The following is an 18,949-nucleotide window of genomic DNA, read 5'->3' as shown; positions in this document are numbered from 1 at the left end:
TTTTGGGTGCCATTTTAGATTTCGAGAAGTGCTCAAGTGGTTTTACTGCTACTTGTGTGTTTTAAAATTTGTTAATAAGTATTTGATTAAGTTCCTTATGCTGAAAAACATATATTTAGACAATTAATTTTTGTATTTGGGTTATCTAGTTGGACAGTTATAAGAAATACAGGAAATGGCGGCAATTTTGGGCGCCATTTTGGATTTTGAGAAGGGCTAAAGTGGTTTATAGCTACTTGTGTGTTTCAAAATTTATTAACATGTATTTTAATGAGTTCCTTATGCTTAAAAACATATATTTAGACATTTAAATTTTGTATTGGGGTTACCTAGTTTCAAATTTATGAGAAAAACAGGAAATGGCGGCCATTTTTGACGCCATCTTGGATTACGGAAAACGCTCAAGGAGGATTCATGAGGACTTTTAGTATGTTAATTTAGACATATTCCTGGACCTATCCTGAAAAAATCAGCTTGTTATGGAAAATGTCCATGTTAAAGCTAATGCTCTTGGCCTATTATTGTTCGATCGCTTTTGTCCAGATTTGCGGTTTGCCAGATTCTATCGTTCGGGTTGGGGATTAAGGATTTGGGAATCGCCCAATTAAATATTTGGTCAGTAGAATAGGTGTACATATGATACCATGTTGATGTCTCGGCAAGGCATGTGTGTGTGAGGAGACGGGGGGGGGGGGTCTCGTGAACGATCGGACCCAAATGACAAAGGCCCATCAGGATACTTGCAGAGGCGTAGTAAATTAGTAGCGGATAATAAATAGGCCTTCATTTCCTAGGCATAGATGTAATGTTGTCTTTAAAGACCGACTGTACTAGTTTGGCTATGAGTGAATAGACCGCCTAGGGTGCTCACTGACAGATGGCTATCTCATTAACTCAGCTCTCGATTAACATAAGAAAAGAGGATCATGGGGACCAATGGTCACCGATTTATTATAGGCTTGTCTTCTATATAGAGGGAGCAAGTAGCTACAAGTAGTACAATGGGGCATTAGAGGTAGAGGATCTTTATATTGGCAATAGTAGCATGTCGAGACAAAATGAGACAGAGTTATCATGGCTAGACATTGAGAAAATTTGAGAGAACGGGAAGGTGTTAAATAAACACATTGTTTTCAGGTGTGTTTTTCGTCTTTTTCCTCTTCTAAAACGCGTAAAGAATAGAAGGAGACTACAAGACTACAGTGCGTGGATAAACAAAAAGAAAGAACAAAAATCAATTATCGGCTGGTAAGCGCACGTCATAATAATTTGTTCATGTCTTTGAAAAGCGGCCAATCTAAATTGGTGTTTTAAAAAGCGATTAGGAAAGAATGAACTGTGTCAAGATTACAAAACGTGTGATAAAGAAAATGAGAACAAAATGTCAATAATAAATAGCCCGGTCCATTTCATTTTCGGAATTAAGAAACTATTTACATATTATTTCGGACTTTCTGGTTTTTTTGCAATTACAAACCCATTTACATTTACAGCAATATAATTTCTGTGTAAACTATAGTAATTAAAAGTTGTTAATTAGTAGTTCGTGCGAAATTGAATGACTATGTAGATCAACATTCAAAAAGCTAATTGCGTCATTCAATTTGCTAATATGCTCATCCTACCGTAATTAAATGCCTAAAACCCCTTGACATCCGGTGGCTCTGCCCCCTGGACCCCACCTAGGGCCCTAAGGCTCCGCCCCCAGGACCCAACACCAATTTATGTCCTGCCAGTGTCACAAATAAGGTATACAAATATGCTCATCTGACCGTAATTTATTGCCCAAAACCCCTGAGCTTCCGGGGGCTCCGTCCCCGGAACCCCACGCCAATTCGTGACCTGCCAGTGTCACAAATAAGGTATAAAATTATGCTCATCCGACGATGATTTAATGTATAAAACCCCTGAGCTTCTGGGGGCTCCGCCCTCTGGACCCAAAACAAATTTATGTCCTGCCAGTGTCACAAATACGGTATCAAAATATGCTCATCTGACAGTAATTAAATGCCTATACCCCTTGAGCTTCTGGGGGCTCCACCCCTTGACCCCCGCTGAGAAACGTTCAACGGCGGGGCCTACATGTTAGAGTGGGGGTGCCATGGGCATTTTTTTGTCTACCCCCCAAAAAACGTTTTTGCCACTGCCGGTGTCACCATTACATACCAATATTTGGCTCGCATAATTTCAAATGTGGGCCCCCCTTAAGAATTAAATCCTGGACCGCGCCTAGTAGTAGTAGTAACAACAGCAGCAGTAGTACAAGTAGTAGTAACAGTAAAGTAGTAGTAATAGGCCTTATAGCAGCAGTGGTAGACTAGTAGTAGCAACAGCAGCAGCAGTAATATTATTATTAGTAGTAGTAGTGGTAGTATAATTTTTGTTTTATTTTTGCCACCGGAAATTTGAAAATCGCGCAGACCGTTATTTTCGCTCATTGGAGGGGGTTATGATAAATGATAGTGGTGGTTATTTTACCTGACAGCTAAGAAAGCAATAAATGCTTGTAAGTAAGCAACCAGAAGACCGACGGCTTTAGGTCCTCTCCGAGGGACCTGGTAATGAGGATTAATGCCTTACCAAAGGGCACCAGCGCATCGACTTGGTTTCGAACCCGGGTCACCGGATAACGAGACCATCGACTGAGCTATCGCGCCTCCTCGCGATCACTAACCAAAAAACTAAACTAAAGGAAGGCCAGCGGATAAAAAGTCACAGTTCCTAGGGAAAAAATAACTTGTCGGCCGACCGACAATATACATCTCACCGACTTCAAACTTCTGCATTGTTATAGTACACGAGGATCGAGCAAGAATACCGACACAGCTGACCCGACACAGCAATATATTTTACCCGTGTCTTTCTTGCTCCCTCGACGAGACGACGTACTGTTACACGTTTCAACAAGTTACAACTTCAAGAATCTTCGTCCAGAATCTGGCCTATTTAATTTTAATCTCCACCGCACCAACACAACCTCTCCCTACTTACTTGCTACCAGCCGATGATGGCGTGATCATTAAATTAAGACGCCCCGCGAAACTCAGGCTGGGCTGGTGAGCATAATTATGAGTCTGTTGATAACGCCATCTTCGACGGCTTGGATCAAGTGTGGGGAAATTATAAAGAACCGTGCAGATTCTGGATTACAAGCATCTCCGCCTGGCTGCCGCCACTAAAACTTTAAGCATCTCCGTACGGCGGCCGCCAACTGGAAACTTTAAAGTTGCAACTTTAACAACCTATTTTTGGCGGAGGCCGGCTGAGCCAATTATAGACGTGCCGCCAGGCGGGGGGTGGATGGGCCGATTAAAGATTCCGGGGTAAAACTCAGATCCCAGCCTGGCGCAAGCCGGCTGGGCTAATTAGTGAAAATTAATTGCCCCAGCCAGGCTTCGGGCGAAATTGCAGCCTCGATCCGCCAATACGTGAGGAGGTAGCCGGCTGGTATCGATATTTTTGACGCCTCGCCTAACCTAAGGTTATGTTTTTCAATTTTGATATAATTGTAATAGTAAAAGTTTATATTCAATGAAACTTAGATTAAAGGGTTATCAAGTATCCCATACATGTGAGTAGAATTTCAGGTCACAAAGTCAAGGTCAAAGGTCATTTCAGGTCAACAAACTTAGACTATGTTGTGGCATGATATAATTTTGAAAGTATAAGTTCTTCTTCAATTAAAGGGTTATCAAGTATTTTCAATATTGTGAGTAGAGTTTCAGGTCACTAAGTGAAGGTCAAAGGTCATTTCAGGTTAACAAACTTAGACTTTGTTGTGGCATCAACATCAAGATTTTGAATTGTTAGCATAGTTTTAAAAGAGTTGGCTCAAATTCGATGAAACTTGTACCAAAGGGTGAGTAAGTATCACATTTCATATGACACGAATTCCGGGTCACAAAGTCAAGGTCAAAAGTCATTTTAGGTCAGTAGATTTGGATTATGTTTTCACAACTTAAAATGAGAATCAAAAAATCAATTATTTGTTCATATTTCATTAAAGTTATCAATGTTGGTACACTTATAGTAAATAATTATTCTAGTGAGTCTTAGTCAATATTCACTTTAAACGTAGTATGTCCCATTTGCAGGCCAAACAAATGAAAAGGTTCCATTCCAACAGCATTTGAAAGATAATACTAATTAAGAGCTTTCCTACAAAAGGAGGGGCTTGAAAATGTCTTCAAATGGGAAAATAATGACTATTAGTTGTCAAATCGACTTAGGAGCTATAGAGCCAATAAGTAATAGTCTTGATTTTCAGACCATTGTACCGAATGGTCATACGTTTTATGCTGCGCAAAGATCAATCAGTTTAATTTTGGCCATGACAAGAAGTGGGTTATTGATGTAGACAAATTCTCATGTACCCTTTACAGCTCATTTTATGTATGTTATTACCAAAGAAGAAAAAAGCCAATCAGTCACTCAATAGTGTCTGGTAGTGAAGTCTAGCAAGTAAACAGGTTTCCTTGCAAAATTTGAATATTAGGACACTGCTCAAGTTTAAATTTCATAGATAGGACATACATGACATATTCATAATTCCTGCAAAGTTCTACATAATTTGAGGTTTGCTGCAAAAGGGACATAGTACCTTTAAAATGCTGATTATACTCAACGGATTCAGTTTTTTTTTTTTTTTTTTTTTTTTTTTTTTTTTAGGGGGGGGGGGCCTTCTAATATGGGCCACCCTGCCTTTAAATATTATCCCACCCTCAATATCTCACCATATCGAATTGCGTAATGCAGGCGAGGGCGTTTCCATCAAGATATAAAAATGTATAAACTATACTCACGTCATACGTATGATCTACATGGGCCTTTAAGTGCAGGAAGATGACGTCATTTGCCTTCTTTAGTTAGGTGCACGACGAGTTGTTTCGATGCAAGAGGAATAATTAATTTGAAACTGCTGGTTAACAAGTCTAACGATATAGTTCTTAGTGCATGTAGACTGTCTGCGATATAAATTGCGATACTTTAAATACGAATCTGCTGAATAAAAATTCCAGCTTCCAGTAGATTTATTGACTATCCGGCTCTGATTGCATTGGTATCACCTGATTGCGAAATCCGATAAAACTAGCTCGAGTTGAGAAAGTATATAGGAAAGTTCTCAAAAGTCGACTCCCTGATCCTAACACTATGACATCTAAAGTTTACGAGGGAGTAATAACACACACCGTCAGGGGTTCCAGTTGAACGCGATTAACTTGTGTACAAACAAAGAAAAAAATGCCTAGTATGATCGCACGCATATTAAATATTGATATTTGTGACGGGTTTCATTGATGCAGGTGGGGTCTTTCAGTCGTATTTTGTTATGAGTTAAAAAAAAAAAAAAATTATTTCGATCCATCCAGACAGAGAGAGGGGGAGGGAGAGAGAGAGAGAGAGAGAGAGAACGCGATAGAATAAGTTAGTGGAGGGGGGGGGGGGGAGGGATTGGATTAGTGATCAAGAACAACAATTTTAATGCCAAACTACGCGTGCTCTTTAGATTATATAGAGTGATGTTTGAAATACAGTCATATGGCCGGTCAACATTTTAGATATGGTTACACCTACGTTATCGGGGATGATCTTCAAGATGTTCTCTTTACATGGTCTAAGACACCTCCTTCAGTACCATACTTTGCCGTTGTGTGTAATATTCTGAATAGTCATTTGCGAGAGAGCAAACAAATATATCTCACATTACATCCGCTAATTTCTCATTATTTATTCTAATATAATAAAAACCGATCCTGTTTAAACGTTAAGCACAAATCGCATAATGTAAAGATGAATAATACTGTGATTCTTAATGAGATAAACTACAAATTCATGCTAGTGTAGCGAGCACATGTTTAAGGAAATTCAATACAAAATTGCCCTCAATCACTTAAATTGGGGGTACATGTTAGGGACAGTATGACACGTCTATTGTTTCCGGGGACATGAGGGGTGATAATAAGGTCTTGTCATAGCACGTATGGTAATTATTTGTCAGTCTTTTTGTATAACTTGAATGACATTTGGAAATAGAAATGCATTTGCCTTGGGTTTGAAAACTCCTGCAATCTCTAGACCTTTATATTCTTGAACAAAGGGTGATTGATTAGCTATGTATTCTATGAAGTTCAAAAGGGCATGGGGTTTAAAGAATGATAGGTTGGAAGATACCTCTTTTAGCAGTTGAATAGAATATGTCTAAAAACATGCACTCATCTACTATAGAGAAGAGGCACTTATTCAAGAAGGAAAAATTGGCGCTTATAAAAAGGAAAAAGGGACCTTTATTACAATGGAAAAGGAGTAGAACCGATGTCAATGTTAAAAAAGGGCACCTATCAGATCTGAATAGGGGCACTTATCAACGGTGTAAAAGGGAACTTATGAGAAGGGGGTAGAGGCACTTATTCGAAACTATTACAAACCAAGATTGAATTGATAATAGCTCAAGCAATACCGATAGTGATGATGCCGATTATGATAATACAGAATGCCCCCTCATCGCTTGTGAATTTCATTATTTGACATGTCTTGCCTCATCAAATGAAATGTTTCATTTAAGACTTATCATTACTGATTCACATACATATCATTGTCTTTGAAGATCATCTTTGAGCAATCTATCCATATTTTACCTGTTTGTTTGTTTTTTCCTCTTCCTTCATGTCTCCCTTCGGTCCACCCTTTTTTGTTGGGGGGGGGGGGATTCGATTGAGGGAGAAAAACCTCCTGGAGCTTCGCGCCACTATTAAAGGGTATGAATCACTCATTATGTACAACTGAATAATGTGCGAAAATTGAATACTCACCAGAATTCCTAGACATGTTTTCCTTTTACTTGCTTACTTCACACACTCACAGACTATTGCCTTCACTCCACATTGGACAGCTACCAACAAAGCTTTTCAGGGTGCAACAAATTAAAGTTCCAAGATTCTCTATTATTAAGCCACAATGCTTAATCTTTAGAATGGTGTGTGGGACATTTAAGAGAGATTTGATCGACTTTGAAACTTCGATCGTTTGTCCAGGGGTCTTGTCCCTATACAAATAGTGAACCATAATCGAGAGAGTGATTTTTCCTTTTGCCAGCTAGGTTTATCGGTAGGTGCTAGTCAGCCAGTATTTCTACCAATTATCATCTAATAAAAGAGGGTGTGAGAATTTACCTCCCTTTGGACAGAAGTGCCTAAACGCCCTTTCCCTTCTTCCTCTCATTCCCATCTGCTTCATTTCACGACCTCCCCTTCCCCTTCCTTCAATAGTCACGTCACAATATTATCTTAACCTAATTCGGTGTTTTATCAAATTCTCTTAAAAGCACAAAATGTGATACAAATGCATAAGAATATTTGATTATGACCACTGGATATTGAGCAATTTCAATTATAGCCCTAAAGAGTAAAGTAATTCTGATTGATGAGGTAAATGCACTTCCTTGAAATGAACAGAATGGCCGTTGACACTTCATTGGACGTATGCGAATGACCGGGAAAAAACTTTTGCGCGAATGGCATCCCATGTTTCGGACCCTTTAGCTTCCATGGCAATCACATGCGTACCGTCAAGGAAAAGGCTTGACAAACCCTGCTCTACAATACTAACATTATTTATATTATTCATCCGTAATTAATTATGATAATCTCATTAATAGAAACAGATGATACCGACTAGAATTACTTTGTTCCTGAACTAGTTAGCAGTTTACCCAAAAAAATCATCCATTATATGTAATTAGCAAGATTGATAAGAAAAAGTTTGGTTCATCTATGCTCAAAAGGCTGGAGTCATGAGGGCATACGTGTGTTACTTTGTGTACGGGGCCTGTTCTATAGGAAATGAAACTATTGTATTAGGTGATTTGCCTTTAATGGTAGCTAGGCAACCAGACAATTGAATACATACCTCTTGCCCAGTGAAACGGAGAAGGCATTATGTTTATCGCGAATCATATATTTGGCACGGGAATGTTAGAGAAGTACGTATAGTACTGGAGAACGTATGAGAGGGTGTGCATGGGCATGAGAGACAATGTGAGAGAGTAGGTGTGATAAGGGCTGGCCCAGATAGATCCCATATGGGTTACTAAATATTGGCCCCATATTGCCTTGAGTTTGAAAACTCCTGCAATCTCTAATCCTTTATATTCTTGAACAAAGCGTGATTGACTAAGTTCAAAAGGGCAAGGGGTGATAGGTTGGAAAAGTCGAATAGAATATGTGTAAAAATGCACACATCTACTAGAGAAGATGTACTTCTCAAGAAGGAAAAATAGGCACTTATAAAAAGGTAAAAGGGGCATTTATTACAAAGGAAAAGGGGCAGAATCGATGTCAATGTTAAAATGATGGTGATTAGGACCAGTGTATAAATATGCATAAAGATGACAGGAGCTTCTCCATTAAATATGGCACTCTTAGATTTAAGAACCTCCAAAAATCCTGATCCTCTATTTATAATCTTGTTGATGAATATCATGGCTGTTGATCCGGGGGGGGGGGGGTATATCCCCCCAATATTTAAGGTGGGGGTGATGGCCTGTACAACCACCCCCCCCCCCAATAATTCACCATAACAAAAAAATGAAGAGAAAAATTAATGATGAGTGCCCGATGAGAGTAGTTAATGGTTATTACTCGCAAGATGACCATAAATATACACATTTTGCTATCTCATTTTCATAATACATACAAATATAAACAAAGACAACCGTATATGAGACAAGAACAAATTGAATTCTTGCTCATACGGCTTTATCAGGAATTGATGAATTTATTTAATTTGTTCAATCAACAGCATCATAGAAAGGCAGTGCGCCAAACGCAAAGCCGCAGCGCTAAAAAGCAACGATCTAAATGTTAAGCGCGAAGCGCAAAAATGAAAAAAAAAGTAGAGAGCGGGAGAGAGAGATAATGAGAAACAGAGAGGATAATAACCTAGGTAGCAAGCCCATGTGTGACCCACATGGGTCCCATATTCTCTGAAACATGCGCCCCATATGAAAAACCATCCGGGGCCCTAAGGCATCTGCACCCAAGAAGTATTATGGGACCCATATGGGTAAACCTATATAAGACAGATGGGACCCAGTTGGGACCCATACCAAACTGGGCCAAAATGGGTATGCCCAGCTTAATCCCATCTGGTACCCATATTGGTTAACCCAGATATATCCCATGTGGGTTAACCCAGATTTTCCCCATCTGGGACCCATTAGGGCTGGCCCAGATAGATCCCATATGAGTTACTAAATATTGGCCCCCATATGGGATACATATATGAGTTCCATTTAGCCCAGATGGCACAAGTGACCCTGATCATCCCCATATGGGCCTCATATGGGCTTGCTACCTGGGAAAAAGGGAAAAGGGGAATAAACGGGCAGAAGAAAAAAGGAAGGGGAAAGAGAAAGTGAAGAAAGACAAGAGAAAGACGGTTTTGTCCAAATGGCAGCATGTAGGAGACGAAACTTTAAATTTGTTCCTGATTCATACCTATTATCTATTTTGTTTTATTGATTTCATCCATTTCTTTGTTTATTTATATCTCTACATGTAAAACACTTGAAGAGCTATTTTACGAAAGGAGCAAAACACAATTGATAGCAAATGGAGATAATGATATACATTTTCCTCTATTTACCCTGAACAAAATTATTAACCTAAATTACGAGAGAAATTATGAACACACGCATCTTTTAATAAAAAAAATCCATAGACACCTGAACAAAATCGGGTAAACAAAGAGTTCTCTCTTAAGTTACACACATGGATCTAGTGCCTCTTTAAAATAAGCTCTTTGTATGTACATAAACAAGCAATACAACAGAATACTCCAGTTCGATATTTTAGAGAAAGATTATTATGTCAAAACATATTTTTGTTTTATTGAAAAGCTGATGTAGGCCTATGTATTGTATTCAAACGTAACAGACATAAGATAGTTAAGGTGTTTTTCAAGGTTATAATGTTATTAAGTTTGAAGTTCTGTTTATAACACCCTTCCAATAATGATGCACCTTCTAAGACTGGTTATAGTTTTTGGAGAAAAAAATAGTGCTCTGGTCAGGGCCTTGAGGGAATAATATGCTTATATTTTAGAGCGTATCTGGTATAATAAGTATATCTGGGCGAAGAAGGAGATAATGGAAGTTTGTAGTTTTGTAGTTGGAACGTAAGTTTTATATTATGTTTTTAAGAAACAGACAGTTTGTATGAGATCAGGAGTGGAAATTTTCTGTCATTTTGAGAACCAAATTTTGCATCAGTGATATTCTGTTTTACTGAATAGAGTTTCCCGCAGAGAGGAAGAGACTCTCAAGAGAGTTAAATGAAGAATCAAAAGCAATATGTTGTTCATTTACGAATGAGAACTATGTTTTATGAGATCTCCTTACACAGAATATTTGAATGGGTTTTTCACGATGAATGTTGTTTGGAGACATCAATATTCATAAAATGTATGTTTCTATCAGCAGAAAATAAAGAATTTTCTGTCTATATGAACCTTTCCTGGTAGCTTATTAATGCATTTGTCCACTGGTAACATTATGCTTTCAAAAGTTGATATCCCTCACCATTGGATTTTTTGTTGGTAATGTCTAAATTTAGTTTAAAAATAGATGATATCAGTCTCTAGTAGGCCTACACTGCAGGCAAGAGTCAGGACTAACATTTAGCATGTTATTAATGTTTATTACCACTTTTATATTCTCAGTAATGTTATCTTTGAGGGTGACTTGTAGAAGTTAATAACTTGGAAGGGAGGGGGTGCAACCTGCCACACGCTTCTACCTCTTGGTTGCTTTGATCATTTGCCGAAAATATTTTGACACCTTTCACCCCCCCCCCCCCCCCCCCCCCCCCCCCCCCCCCCACCCCCCCCCCCCCCCCCCCCCCCCCCACCCCCCAACCACGGATACAGATTTGGAGTCCTGGGTTGTGGGAATTATATTCTTCTTTTTACAAACTAAGAAACTAAGATTAAATTGATAATAGTTCAAGCAATACTGATAGTGATGATGCCGATTATGATAATGATAATACAGAATGCCCCCTCATCGCTTGCGAATCTCATTATTTCACATGTCTTGCCTCATCAAATGAAATGTTTCATTTAAGATTTATCATTACTGATTCACATACATATCGTTGTCTTTGAAGATCATATTTGAGCAATCTATCTCCCTATATTACCTCAAGTGTTTGTTTGTTCCTCTTCCTTCATGTCTCCCTTCGGTCCACCCTTTTTTTGTTAGGGGGTGGGGCATTCGATTGAGGGAGACAAACCTCCTGCAGCTACGCGCCACTATGAGAGGCTATGTATCACTCATTATGTACAAGTGAATAATGTGCGAGAATTGAATACTCACCAGAATTATTATACCAACGAAGCTTTTAGGGTGCAACAAATTCAAGTTTCAAGATTCTCTTTTATAACGCCACAATGCTTGATCTTCAGAATGGTGTGTGGGAGATTTAAGAGAGTTTTGATCGACTGTGAAACTTCGATCGTTTGTCCAGGGGTCCTGTCCCTATACAAACAGTGAACCAGAATCGAGAGAGTGATTTTTCCTTTTGACAGCTAGGTTTATCGGTAGATTCCTGTCAGCCAGTATTCTACCAATTATCATATAATAAAAGAGGGTGTGAGATTCCCCTCCCTGTGGACAGAAGTTCATAGACGCCCCTTCCCTTCTTCCTCGCATTCCCATCTTCTTCATTTCACGACCTCCCCTCCCCCTTCCTTCTATAGTCACGTCACAATATCATGTTAACTTAATTCTGTGTTTTATCAAATTGTCACAAAAGTACAACATTTGACAAAAATGTATATGGATATTTGATTATGACCACTGGATATTGAGCCATTTCAATTATAGCCCTAAAGAGTAAAGTAATTCTTATTGATGAGGTAAATGCACTTCTTTGAAATGAACAGAATAGTTGACACTTCTTTGGACGTATGCGAATAACCGGGGGAAACTTTGCGCGAATGGCATCCCATGTTTCGGACCCTTTAGCCTACATGGAAATCACATTCGTTCCGTCAAGGAATTTTTTTTAGAACCACTGCTCTACACTACCAATATCATCAATGGTATGAAAGCATAATCATGATAATCCCACTAAAGATAACATATGACACCGGCTAGATTTGTAATGTGATTGAACGGGTTAGAAATAAAGAAAATGAACTCCACAATAAGTAATTTTGAAGACCATTTTCGATAATCAATTAATGCACGTTTTATAAAATATTATGATAAATAAAACCACTATGTTATTGGGTGTGGAGTAAAGACACTCAAGTATACTTCTTGCTTGAATAATGGTTAATAAGACCAGTGTAATAGGCATAAAGATGACAAGAGCATCTCCATCAAATATGGCACTTACAGATTTAAAAACCTCCCAAAACTCCTGATCCTCTATTTATAGATGAATATCATTACAAATCTGGAGTTCTGTGTTGTGTAAATTGTATTCTTCTTTTTACAAACTAAGATTTAATTGATAATATAGTTCAAGCAATACTGATAGTGATGATTCCGATTACGATAATGATAATACAGAATGCCCCCTAATCGCTTGTGAATTTCATTATTTCACATGTCTTGCCTCATCAAATAAACTTTTTCATTTAAAACGTATCATTACTGATTCACATACATTTCATTGTCTTTGAAGATCATCTTCGAGCAATCTATCTCCATTTGTTACCTCACCTGTTTGTTTGTTCCTCTTCCTTCATGTCTCCCTTCGGTCCACCCTTTTTTTGTTGGGGGGGGGGGGGGGATTCGATTGAGGGTCACACACCTCCTGGAGCTACGCTCCACTGTGATAGGCTATGTATCACTCATTATGTACAAGTAAATTAATGTGCGAAAATTGAATACTCACCAAAATTCCTAGACATGTTTCCTTTTTACTTGCTCACTTCACACACTCACACAATATTGTCCTCACTCCACCTTGGACAGCTACAAACGAAGCTTTTCAGGGTGCAACAAATTCAAGTTTTAAGATTCTTTATTATTACGCCACCATGCTTGATCTTCAGAATGGTGTGTGGGACATTAAAGAGTGTTTTGATCGACTGTGAAACTTCGATCGTTTGTCCAGGGGTCCTGTCCCTATACATACAGTGAACCAGAATCGAGAGAGTGATTTTTCCTTTTGCCAGCTAGGTTTATCGGTAAGTGCCAGTCAGCCAGTTTTTCTACCAATTATCATCTGATAAAAGAGGGTGTGAGATTTCCCTCCCTGTGTACAGAAGTGCTTAGACGCCCCTTCCCTTCTTCCTCTCATCCCCATCTTCTTCATTTCACGACCTCCCCACCCCCTTCCTTCTATAGTCACGTCACAATATTATCTTGACCTTATTCGGTGAGCAATCTCAAATATAGCCCTAAAGAGTAAAGTAATTCTGATTGATCAGGTATATGCACTTCTTTGAAATGAACAGGATCGTTGACACTTCATTGGACGTATTGCGAATGGCCGGGAGAGACTTTTGCGCGAATGGCATCCCATTTTTCGGACCCTTTAGCCTAAATGGAAATCAAATCCGTTCCGTACCATCAATGAAAAAGTTTTAGAACACTGCTCTACGCATGCAATATCGTTAATGGTATGACAGCATAATCTTTATAATCCTAATTAAGGTAACAGATGACACTGACTAGAATTTGTTTCTCATTGAACCGTTTGGAAATAAAGAAAATGAACTGCACAATATATAATTTGGAAGATTAATATAAAGATAAAGGATTTGGCTTTTATTGATGGTTAATATATGCTCAAAGAGCATGCGTTTGTTACTTTGTGTATTAGGGGTATGTCACTATGAACATGACGGAAAAAGAAAGAGGACAAATCATACAGTTCCTGATTTTACCATCAACAAATGCTGTGGTAGACAAAAGAACATCCGCTCACTGCTATTATTTAAAAATGTGTAGAACAGGTGAATATGCATGTGACACCTATTCTACACATTTTTACATAATAGCAGGGAAGGGATGTCCCTTTGTCTACCTGGGGAAGTGTATATTTTGTCCTCTTTCTTTGTCCGTCATATTCATGGTGTATTCTATAGGCAAATGAAACTATTATATTAGGTGATCTGCCTTTAATGGTAGCTAGGCAACAATACAATTGAATGCATATCTCTTGCCTAGTGAGACGGAGAAGGCTTTGTGTTCATTGCAAATCATACATTTGGCATGTGAATATTAGAGGAGTATTTATGGTACTGGAGAGCGTGTGAGAGGGTGCATTGCATGGGCATGAAAGACAGTGTGAGAGGTAGGTGTGTGTATGTGTGTGTGGGTGTGTCTGAGAGAGAGAGAGAGAGAGACAGAGAGAGAGAGCAAAAAGGAAAGGGGACAGTAATCAAGAGAAAGGGGAGAAAGAGAGATAGGAGTCAGAGAGAGAGAGAGAGAGAGGGAGAGAGAAAGAGAGAGAGAGAAAGAGAGTGGTTGGGCATATGCCTGGCAATACTTTCATTACAAACAGGTCTCTGGTATATAGGTATTGAGAATATACCCATGGATTGACAGATGTCACACATATTTGCAGGTTTAGGCCGAGGATGAAAACTACATCGAATATGAGGAACTTGAACTAAATGAAATTTGCCAAATTAGTATGGCAGAAAGGAAACAAAAATGTAGAATTTATGTCCTTAGATTAATAAGGCATTAATTCTAATTCGCACGATTAACGAGAGTTTCTGTTTTCTTTATGATTTGCTCTATCTGACGAGAAAAAAACATCAAGAGGGGCTTTGCATGTAGCCAGAAGAATAAATACAATACTACAAATTCAAGTGAGTGTAGCGAGCACATTTTTGAGAAATGTAGTAAAAATAGCTTTCAATTACTTAAAGTTTGGTACATATTAGGGTGTGTATAATACATTTATAGTTTATGGGGACATGAGGGGTGCAAAACATATCTTGTAGCACGTATGGTAGTTATTAATATTGTTTTTTGTTAACTTGAATGACATTTGGAAATGTAAATGCAGTTGCCTTGAGTATGAAAACTCCTACATTCTCTGAACCTTTATATTCTTGAACAAAGGGTGATTGATTACCTTCAAGTTGGTATAATATGAAGTTCAAAAGGGCATTGGGTTTAAAGAATGATAGGTTGAAAGATACCCCTTTTAGCAGTTGAAAAGAATATGTGTAAAAATGCACACATCTACTAGAAAAGAGGCACTTTTAAAGAAGGAAAAGTTGGCACTTATAAAAAGGTAAAATAAGCATTTATTACAAAGGAAAAGGGGCAGAATCGATGTCAATGTTAAAAGGGTACCTATCAGATCTGAATGGGGGCAGTTATCAGCGGTGTAAAAGGGGACTTATGAGAGGGGGAAGGGGCACTTATCTGAAGTAAAAAGTGGCAGATTTGGGGTACTTGGAATGGTGACCAAGGGGCTATGGGCCCCTCTTGGCCACCCTCTTCAACCCCAGAGTGCCACCTTTGTCCCAGACCATTTTCGATAATCGTTTAATGCACCTTTTATAAAATATTATGATAAATAAAACCACTATGTTATTAGGGGAGGAGTCAAGACACTCAAGTATACTTCCCGTTTGAATAATGGTGAATAGGACCAGCGTAAAAGGCATACAGATGACAATAGCATCTCCATCAATTATGGCACTCTCTGATTTAAAAAAAACCCCAAAACTCCTGATCCTCTATTTATAATCTTGTTGATGAATATTTGGAGTTCTGGGTTGTGAGATTTATATTCTTCTTTTACAAACTAAGATTAAATTGATAATGGTTCAATTCATACTGATAGTGATGATGCCGATTATGATAATGATAATACAGAATACCTCCTAATCGCTTGTGAATTTCATTATTTCACATGTCTTGCCTCATTAAATGAAATGTTTCATTTAAGACTCATCATTACTGATTCACATACATTTCATTGTCTTTGAAGATCATATTTGAGCATTCTATCTTCATATGTTACCTGTTTGTTTGTTCCTCTTCCTTCATGTCTCCCATTGGTCCACCCTTTTTTGTTTGGGGGGGGGGCATTCGATTGAGGGAGACAAACCTCCTGGAGCTACGCGCCACTTTGAGAGGCTATGTATCACTCATTTTGTACAAGTGAATAATGTGCGAGAATTGAATACTTACCAAAACTCCCAGACATGTTTCCTTTTTACTTTCTCACTTCGCACACTCACTTTGGCCTTCACTCCACCCTGAACAGCTACCAACGAAGCTTTTCAGTGTGCAACAAATTGAAGTTTCAAGCTTCTCTATTATTACGCCACAATGCTTGATCTTCAGAATGGTGTGTGGGACATTTAAGAGAGTTTTGATCGACTGTGAAACTTCGATCGTTTGTCCAGGGGTCCTGTCTCTATACAAACATATGGTGGGAGTCAACCAGAATCGAGAGAGTGAGTTTTCCTTTTGCCAGCTAGGTTTATCGGTAGATGCCAGTCAGCCAGTATTTCTACCAATTATCATCTAATAAAAGAGGGTGTAAGATTTCCCTCCCTGTGGACAGAAGTGCTTAGACGCCCCTTACCTTCTTCCTCTCATTCTCATCTTCTTCATTTCACGACCTCCCCTTCCCCTTCCTTCTATAGTCACGTCACAATATTATCTTAACTTAATTATGTGTTTTATCAAATTGTCACAAAAGCACAACATTTGACACAAATTTATATGAATATTTGATTATGACCACTGGATATTGAGCCATTTCAATTATAGCCCTAAAGGGTAAGGTAAGTTCTGATTGATGAGGTAAATGCACTTCTTTGAAATGAACAGAATGGTTGACACTCATTCATTGGACGTATGCGAATGACCTGGAGAAACTTTTGCGCGAATGGCATTCCATGTTTCGGACCCTTTAGCCTACATGGAAATCACATCCGTCCGGTTCCGTACCATCAATGAAAAAGTTTTAGAACAACGGCTCTACGCTTGCAATATCATCAATGGTATGAAACACTAATCATGATAATCAGGTAACAGATGACACTGAATGAATCTGTTTGTTATTGAACGGATTATAGATAAAGAAAATGAACTCCACAATATGTAATTTGGAAGATAAAAGGGTTTGACTTTTATTGATGGTTCACCATGCTCAAAGAGCTAGACTCGTGCGTTTGTTACTATTAGGGGCCCGTTCCATATAAAAATGAAACTATTATATGAGGGAAATTGCCTTTAATGGTAGCCAGGCAACCACACAATTGAATACATATCTCTTGCCTAGTGAGACGGAGAAGGCATTGTGTTTATCGTAAATCAGACATTTGGCATGGTAATATTAGAGGAGTATTTATGATATTGGGGAGTGTACTAGAGAGGACGTGCATGCAAGGGCATGAAAGACAGTGTGAGAGAGTAGGTGTGTATGTGTGTCTGAGGGAGAGAGAGAGAGAGCGACAAAGAGAGAGACACAAAAGGAAAGAGGACAGTAATCGAGAGAAAGGGGAGAGAGATAGGAGCAATAGAGAGAGAGAGAGAGAGAGAGAGAGAGAGTGAGAAAGAGAGAAAGCGAGACGGAGAGAGAGGTTTGGGCTATGCCTGGAAATGCTTTTATTCCGATAGGTCGCTGGTAAAGTTTTTGAGAATATATCCATGGATTAAAAGGGTAACCCGACACATGCTCCGCCGACGATTGCTCCGCCGACAATTACTCCGCAAAACGCGATATTTGCTCCGCGACATTTGCTCCGACGTCAAATGCTCCGCCGACAGTTGCTCCGCCGACAGTTGCTCCGTCGACAGTTGCTCCGCCGACAATTGCTCCGCCGACAGATGCTCCGCCGACAATTGCTCCGCCGACAATTGCTCCGCCGACAATTGCTCCGCCGTCAATTGCTCCGCAAAACGCGACAATTGCTCCGCCGACATTTGCTCCGCCGACATTTGCTCCGCCGACAATTGCTCCGCCGACAATTGCTCCGCCTGAAGCGACCATTGCTCCGCCGACATTTGCTCCGCCGACAATTGCTCCGCCGACAATTGCTCCGCCTGAAGCGACAATTGCTCCGCCGACATTTGCTCCGCCGACATTTGCTCCACCGACATTTGCGGTTCCATGACACATGCTCTGCCGACGATTGCTCCGCCGACATTTACTCCGCAAAACGCGACAATTGCTCCGCGACATTTGCTCCGCGACATTTGCTCCGACGTCAAATGCTCCGCCGACAGGTGCTCCGCCGACAGTTGCTCCGCCGACAGTTGCTCCGCCGACAATTGCTCCGCCGACAGATGCTCCGCCGACAATTGCTCCTCCGACAATTGCTCCGCCGACAATTGCTCCGCAAAACGCGACAATTGCTCCGCCGACATTTGCTCCTCCGACATTTGCTCCGCCTGAAGCGACACTTGCTCCGCCGACAATTGCTCCGCCTGAAGCGACAATTGCTCCGGTGACATATGCTCCGCCGACAATTGCTCCGACGACATTTGCTCCGCCGACAATTGCTCCGCCGACAATTGCTCCGCCTGAAGCGACAATTGCTCCGGTGACATTTGCTCCGCCGACAATTGCTCCGACGACATTTGCTCCGCATGAAGCGACACTTGCTCCGGTGACATTTGCTCCGACGACATTTGCTCCGCCCAAAAAGTGTCCCATTAAATACAAATGCTACTAGTACTACGACAAATGCTTCGCCGACAATATTTTTTTTTCACGGGTTGTTTTTGTTTCTTTCTTCTTTTCTTCATTTTTTGAATGCATTTCATGACATTATGTAAATGAAATGAAATGAATGAATGTTGATAATGTGGGAGGAAAAAGCAGTTGCCTAGAAGTCATTTCGAATATACTGAAATAAATTTCCATCTATCACTGTTCGTCCCACATAATGTACACTAAACACTCATTACATGTCATGGGAAGTTTTTTTTTTTTTAAAGTAGAGCAGCAAGCCA

Source organism: Strongylocentrotus purpuratus, unplaced genomic scaffold (assembly GCF_000002235.5).
Source record: "Strongylocentrotus purpuratus isolate Spur 01 unplaced genomic scaffold, Spur_5.0 spur5_scaffold_20, whole genome shotgun sequence".
NCBI lineage: Eukaryota > Metazoa > Echinodermata > Echinoidea > Camarodonta > Strongylocentrotidae > Strongylocentrotus > Strongylocentrotus purpuratus.
The sequence above is the reverse complement of the archived record's forward strand: the minus strand, read 5'-3'. Positions refer to the sequence as shown.